The sequence below is a fragment of the Cheilinus undulatus genome, linkage group 1, assembly GCF_018320785.1.
Source record: "Cheilinus undulatus linkage group 1, ASM1832078v1, whole genome shotgun sequence".
Lineage (NCBI taxonomy): Eukaryota > Metazoa > Chordata > Actinopteri > Labriformes > Labridae > Cheilinus > Cheilinus undulatus.
In genome coordinates this window covers 55432730-55440375 of record NC_054865.1, presented here as the reverse complement: position 1 = coordinate 55440375, position 7646 = coordinate 55432730, and the positions used below count along the sequence as shown (strand labels likewise).

At 41.6% G+C, this 7646-nt stretch overlaps 4 non-coding genes across 4 annotated transcripts; all 4 read right to left on the bottom strand.

Annotated features, from left to right (window-relative positions):
- Window positions 1-283: 283 nt before the first annotated feature.
- Window positions 284-365, bottom strand: trnal-uag. The gene has a single exon. It is a non-coding gene; the product is annotated as a tRNA-Leu (tRNA).
- A 666-nt stretch (window positions 366-1031) lies between these two features.
- Window positions 1032-1113, bottom strand: trnal-uag. Its single transcript has one exon. It is a non-coding gene; the product is annotated as a tRNA-Leu (tRNA).
- A 675-nt stretch (window positions 1114-1788) lies between these two features.
- Window positions 1789-1860, bottom strand: trnam-cau. Its single transcript has one exon. It is a non-coding gene; the product is annotated as a tRNA-Met (tRNA).
- Window positions 1861-3239: 1379 nt separating this feature from the next.
- trnal-uag lies at window positions 3240-3321 on the bottom strand. The gene has a single exon. It is a non-coding gene; the product is annotated as a tRNA-Leu (tRNA).
- Between the last annotated feature and the right edge of the window lie 4325 nt (window positions 3322-7646).

The window sequence follows — 7646 nt, the reverse complement described above, 5'->3', positions numbered from 1 at the left end:
GGAAATAAATACACACCACAAAAAAAAAGAGTACGTTTTACAATTTTTGAGTACAATATTTTTTACCCCAGAAAAATTATTCCCCAAATTTCCCAGTGTACAAAGTCCTATGTAGTCATAATCATACTCTGCCCTCAGAGTTATTGACAGAAAAGGAATTTATTGGGGAGTGCTCGAAGCCTACATAGAACCAGGGAAGACACTTTGGTGACCACTTACTTTCATACAACACAGTGGACATGGTGATGTTAGGATAAAACTCAAACGGCAACAGTGTGACAAATGGTAATGGTGGGATTCAAACCCATGCCTCCTGAGAGACTGGAGCCTAAATCCAGCGCCTTAGACCACTCGACCACACCACCCCTAGTGAACAAATCATGTTCTGTAGCGGTGACACTTTGATGCAAAGTTTATCCGAATTTCATACATAAATTGCAAATCCAAGACTATATCACGCAAATCCTGCAGTTCCCTCAGTCAGGATATATTGTTACCTATATATTCCTTAAAGGGACGATCTTAGGATAGATGGACTGAGTAGAAAAAAGGGAAAGCTCAAGTATGAGAGCATCATGCACATTTAGCAGAGGATGGTTTCGATCCATCGACCTCTGGGTTATGGGCCCAGCACGCTTCCCCTGCGCTACTCTGCTGAGGATTGTACCTTTTCTTTCTCTGTTTGTGACTCAATATTCCCAGCAACCCCAAACTTCTACATTCATTGAGATTAAAGTAGTTTGGCCACAAAATTGGATTGTGCAAAATTGACCCCAGAAATCAAGGAAAACATAAACTCAGTTGCTCTAGTTAGAAGGGTTTTGTCTATGTTGGTCAGTGGGCTCCCAACAACAGTTCACTCTACACCAACTTTATAGTGACAGCTTCACGGTTAGTGCTCGAAGCCTACATAGAATCAGTGATGCGACCTTGGTGACCACTTGGTTTTTCTGAGTTTAGTACAACAGATGAACATACTGATGTAAGGATATAACAGAAACAGCAACAGACAACACCTTGCATGTCACACATGGCAGTGGTGGGATTTGAACCCACGCCTCCTGAGAGACTGGAGCCTAAATCCAGCGCCTTAGACCACTCGGCCACACTACCTCTAGTGCACACATCACATTCTGTAGTGGCGACACTTTGATGCAAAGTTTATCCGAAATTCTTACATAAATTGCAAATCCAAGACTATATCACGCAAATCCTGCAGTTCCCTCTGTCAGGATAAATTGTTACCTATATATTCCTTAAAGGGACGACCTAAGGAAAGATGGACTGAGTGGAAAAAAGGGGCAAGCTCAAGTATGAGAACATCATGGACACTTAGCAGAGGATGGTTTCGATCCATCGACCTCTGGGTTATGGGCCCAGCACGCTTCCGCTGCGCCACTCTGCTGAGGACTGCAAATTTTTTCACAAAAGATAAAAATAGATTTCCCTAGTTATTTAAATTTGGTATTTGGTACGATGCAGTGAATATTCTGATGTAAGGATACAACACAAAGTGTAACAGACAACACGTTGCATGTGATAAATGGCAGTGGTGGGATTTGAACCCACGCCTCCTGAGAGATTTCACAAAAACAAAGAAGAAACATAGCAACAACACACAACATGGAAGAGGACATCTAAGAAGAGGGAATGATGGTGTTCTTGGGACTATTTTTAAGACCACAGGATAATCTTATAGGATAATCTTTTAAGACATTAGATAATCGGGCGTTTGCTGCCCTTGATCGGGAAGGGGAAAATCAGAACTAAAAGAGCCTTCTGGATATTTAGCAGAGGATGGTTTCGATCCATCGACCTCTGGGTTATGGGCCCAGCACGCTTCCACTGCGCCACTCTGCTGAGGATTATGTGTTTCTTTACAAAACATACAGGTACATCTCCAAAAATTAGAATATCATGAAAAAGTTCAATAATTTTTTTCACTCATTTCAGAAAGTGAAACCCATATATTATATAGACTCATTACAAAAAGAGTGAAATATTTCAAGCCTTTATTTCTTGAAATGTTGATGATTATGGCTTACATGAAAACCCCAAATTCAGTGTCTCAGAAAATTAGAATATTGTGAAAAAGTTCATTATTGGATATTTTACAAAGATATGCTCATTTGAATGTTAACTTCTAGTTTCTGTTTGTTCTGAGAAAACCAGGCTCAAAGTTTCAGGACTTTTCATACCTTCAGGCAGGCCAGGTAATGGGCCACATTTACATAAAGTCAACCCAAACCAAGCTTCTGAATCGGACTGGTGACGCTCATCAAAATATTCCCATCGGAAATCTGCCTTCATCAAACTTTCACTGTCGAGTGATCCTGAAGTTGTCCCAAGTCCATTGATAATTCTTGCCGCTTCTACATCATCTCTTCTACTTTTCTTCACTGCAGGTGAACTAAAGAGAGATGAACCCAGTGGAAAAGAGCAAAGCTGAAGTTGGAGAGCTTCATAGACACTTAGCAGAGGATGGTTTCGATCCATCGACCTCTGGGTTATGGGCCCAGCACGCTTCCGCTGCGCCACTCTGCTGATACATAAATTTAGTTGCTCTAGTTATAAAGATTTGGTCTTTGTTGGTCCATGAGCTCCAACAACATTTCACTCTACACCAACTTAATCTGACATAGTGTCTGTGCTTCATGGTAAGTGCTTGAAGCCTACCTAGGGTGCTTCTCATGACAAAGTTTTGTACATCCTCGCCTCCTCTCTCTTCGACTGACCTGGAAATCGTTCTCCCTCCTCCATGATGAAGTATCTTCCAGTTCCTTAAATGCACCTGGAGGAGGCAAGGATCGAGGAAGGAAACAGCTGCTGGAGGAGCTCAGACCGAGGAAACACCAGTCTATCCTCTACAGAAGACTTTTTAACAAAGGTGCAATGTGATTGGTTTGGAGGCGTGGCATCTGCCAGAAAAACCGCACCTCTGCACAGTTGATGACTGTTTATATTCTAACAGAACTTTTTTTTTTTTTACAGCACTTATTATTCTGTCCTTCTGTCTCTTCCTTGCATCTCTCTTTCAATTTCTCGCTGGGTCAGGCTAAGACGGGAGGAAACGATGCAAAAAGAGGAAGGAAGGAAGGATACCAAAATATGAAACAAAAAAGAATCAGGGAAGCTTTTTTCCTGACCACTTGGTTTCATTGAGTTTATTACAACAGATGAACATACTGATATAAGGATATAACAGAAACAGCAACAGACAACACCTTGCATGTCACACATGGCAGTGGTGGGATTTGAACCCACGCCTCCTGAGAGACTGGAGCCTAAATCCAGCGCCTTAGACCACTCGGCCACACTACCCACAGCTTATACATTTTTTTCTGTAGTCTGGAGAACTCGACGCAAAGTTCATACGAATTCAAAATAAATTATTACCTACACATCCCAAAAGGGATGACCTAAGGATAGATGGACCCAGTGGAAAAGAAAAAAAGTTCAAGTAGAGGTACTTGAACTTGAAGACTGCAGACTTGACAGATGTCCAGAAGACAGTCATTGACACCCTCCACATGGAGGGTAAGCCACAAAAGGTCATTGCTAAAGAAGCTGCTTGTTCACAGAGAGTTGTATCCAAGCATATTCATAGAAAGTTGAGTGGGAGAAAAATGTGTGGTAGGAAAAGGTGCACCAACACCAGGGATAACCGCAGCCTTGAGAGGATTGTCAAGCAAAATCATTTCAAGAATTTGGGGGAGCTTCACAAGGAGTGGACTGAGGCTGGAATTAATGCATCAAGAGCCACTATGCACAGACCAATCCTAGACATGGTCCACAAATGTGGCATTCCTCGTGTCAAGCCACTCCTGAACCAGAGACAACGTCAGAAGCGTCTTACCTGGGCTGTGGAGAAAAAGAACTGGACTGTTGCAGTCAAAGCAGCCATCTACCAGGACATTTTAGAGACCCTCATGCTTCCTTCTGCTGACAAGCTTTATGGAGATGCTGATTTCATTTTCATTTATAAAGACTGGGTCTTTGTTGGTCAATGGACTTCAACAACAGTTCACTCTATAGCACCTTAATCTTACATAGTGACTGCTTCATGGTTGGTGCTCGAAGCTTACATAGAATCAGGGAAGCTACTTTGGTGACCACCTGGTTTCATTGAGTTTAGTATAACACAGTGAACATGCTCATGTAAGGATATAAGACAAACAGCAACAGACAACACCTTGCATGTGACAAATGGCAGTGGGGGGATATGAACCTGACTGCTGAGAGATTGGAGCCTTAATCCAGCACCTTAGACCACTCAGCCACATTACCCCTAGTGCTCCTGTACAGTAGCAGGACAATTCGATGCAAAGTTTATCCAAATTCTTAAATAACTTGCAAATCCACAACTACATTACACAAATCTTGCAGTTCCCTCAGTCAGGATAAATTGTTACCTATATCATCCCAAAAGGGACGACCTAAGGATAGATGGACCCAGTGGAAAAGAAAAAAAGTTTAAGAAGGAGAACTTCATAGACATTTAGCAGAGGATGGTTTCGATCCATCGACCTCTGGGTTATGGGCCCAGCACGCTTCCGCTGCGCCACTCTGCTGAGGACAGGGTCTTTTCTTTTCTGTTTATGTAAAAAAAAATTAGTGGCTGTAATTATAAAGATTTGGTATTTGGGTGTCGTACTACACAGTGAACACACGGATGTAAGGATATAATACCAACGTTCTCCCTCCTCCATGATGAAGTATCATCCAGTTCCTTTAATGCACTCGGAAGAGGCGAGGATCGAGGAAGGAAGCAGCTCAGACCAAGGAAACACCAGTCTATCCTCTACAGAAGACTTTTTACCTAAGGAGCAACGTGATTGGTTTGGAGGCATGGCATCTGCCAGAAAAGCCACACCTCTGCACAGTTGACGACTGTTGACAGCAGCAACAGACATCACCTTATGTGTGTGACATATGGCAGTGGCGGGATTTGAACCCTCACCTTCTGAATCCAGCACCTTAGACCACTCGGCCATGCTACCTCTACTGCACACATCAATGTAAGGCGGACACTTCAATGCAAAGTTCATTCGAATTCTTATATAATGTGCAAATCCAAGACTATATCACGTAAATCCTGCAGTTCCCTCTGTCAGGATAAATTGTTACCTATATCATCCTTGAAAGGGCCTAAGGAAAGATGGACTGAGTGGAAAAAAGGACAGAGTCCAAGTATGAGAACTTCATGGGCATTTAGCAGAGGATGGTTTCGATCCATCGACCTCTGGGTTATGGGCCCAGCACGCTTCCGCTGCGCCACTCTGCTGAGGAGTTACATTTTTTTTTCTCTGTTTACGATTCAGTATTCCCTGCAAACACAAAAACTTCTACCTTCATTAAGATTAAATTGCTTTTTGCCACAAATTTTGCCCAAAATTAGCACACCCCTTGACCTGACATTGACCTTATGATCTGGAGGCAGATGCTACCTCCAGAACACTAGCTCTACTGCTACCTTAGCTGACAGGAAGTCAAGCTCAGTGGTTTGCTGTTAGGTTGCTCCAAAGTTTGGTTGAGACAGCAATTTCAATATGGAGGCTGCCACAGACTGGCTTTAAAAGCTGTTTGAGTCTGCCTGTCGGTACCTGATCTGTCCTGGAAACCCGATTTGTACTGCACATGTGCAAACACGCTTCTACACCCGCGTCTACATAGATTAATTCTAACTCTAACCAGTGGAATTTAACCCTTTACCTACTGAGGCTTAAAATGGTGATTTGGACATATTTTGTTATTATGGCTGTAAAATAGTCAGGAAATGCCCCAAGTCTGAGAGCTTTGGTCCCTTTTCGCAGGAGTACTTGAACTTGACTTTTCAACATCTGATTGATGAATATTGCACATTATATGGAATTGTCAGCAGTTTAAAAGAAGAAAAACAAGAAAAACAGATCTGTTTTTCATGGCTTTTATGAGAAGAAATTTTGTTATTGCTCATGAAGTTTTGACTGGACATTTGAAATGTGAACCTATACATGTTTAGAACAATCACCAGTCATTTCTTGAGTCTAGGACTCTGGGTGTGCAAAAGAGAACTATATATGCTCTTCACATACCTCAGTTCAGAAGATGCATCCTCCAAATCGCTGTCCTCCTCTATGAACTGTAGCGGCTGTTTTACCGTTCTTGATGGTCTTCCCGACATTATAAATGTGTGTAATGAAACACAGACACACAATGCCACTGTCTAACACTATTTTTTGAAAACAAAACACCACTCTCGCTCGCTCTCCTTTTACTCTTTTTCTTCACTCTCCTTTCTCACTTGTCTTCTGCCAAAGCTGCCGTTTTCGCGGAGCTATTCGACATTACCATAATATATATACCACACATCATATATTGCCGGAAAGCACAGATTCTCAGCTCTCTGTAAGTATTGGAATTTTTTTAATTGAGCAAACTTTCAAGGAGTTACACTATTGAGCATCCGTGTAGCTGTCTCTCCAAACTTCTGGTGTATTGTTACGAATGCTTACGTTATATGATTGTGAGTACCGTAATGAACCATATATGTGCGCATGCCCACAATTCTCAGCTTTCCAACACCGTTGGAATTTTTCTAAATCAGACAAACTTTGACAGAGTTATGGTAATAATACTCCAGACATATAAAACACATCACCGGCGCTGGCTCAATAGGTAAACAGTTAAATGCTAAACCTAACCCCAGGATGTTAATTAATTAAAATCTAAACCTACCCCAATGAGCTACCCCTAAATCTAACCAGTGGAAATTAAAATGTTAAACCTAACCTAGCTTCGATACTGCCGAGTGGATGTAGACTCGTGTTTGCACATGCGCAGTACAAATCAGGTTTCCGGGACGGATCAGGTACCGACACCGCCTATTGTGATCAGAAGGCTGACGTCACACAGGCCTCGTCCAATTCTTTCTACAGTCTATGCTTTTCACCCCAGCTCTGGCGGTGGCTGGTAGTAAACAAACTAAAAAAAATGCAAAATTTAACGTTTTTGAGTAAAATATTTGTAACTCTGAAAAATTACTCCCCAGATTTTCCTTTGCATGGAATATAAAAAATAAATCTGAAATGTCTTAAAAAGCACTGTACAACATCATGTCCACTCTCCTTTTACTATTAAAGATTCCAGATGAGAAATATACAGAAGCTTTTTAGCATGGAATAAGGTGTCGTGTGATTTTGGCTTGATCTTTGGTGTAGGCTGGGCAAAAAAACCACACTATCACCAAAATAATCTTGACAAAGGAGTGTTTTTATGACAAAAATAACACTTGGTTCTTAAAGAAGTGAACATTTGAGAGTTTAAATGGAGAGTGTGACAGTAAAGAAACAGCAGAAGAGATGGAAATTATGTCCATAGACTCAGATCAGTGATCAGCGGATGTAGATTTAATGATGTTATTTTTAAAAACGTATTTTCTACAGACAGTTTAACAATGAATCAACTCTAAATACTGGACAGTAACTGAGTCTTCTCCCCGTAGAGTCACTTCTCCCTCTGAGGGATCATTTTGCAGCATCAAGCTGGAAAGCCTCCAAAGCAGCAGGGTCTGTTTAATGAATGAGATCTGCTGCTGGAGATGATTCAGCCTGAGAAAACCTTCCCTTAAAATCCATTCATTGTTGATTAACATTTCCTGTAGTGAG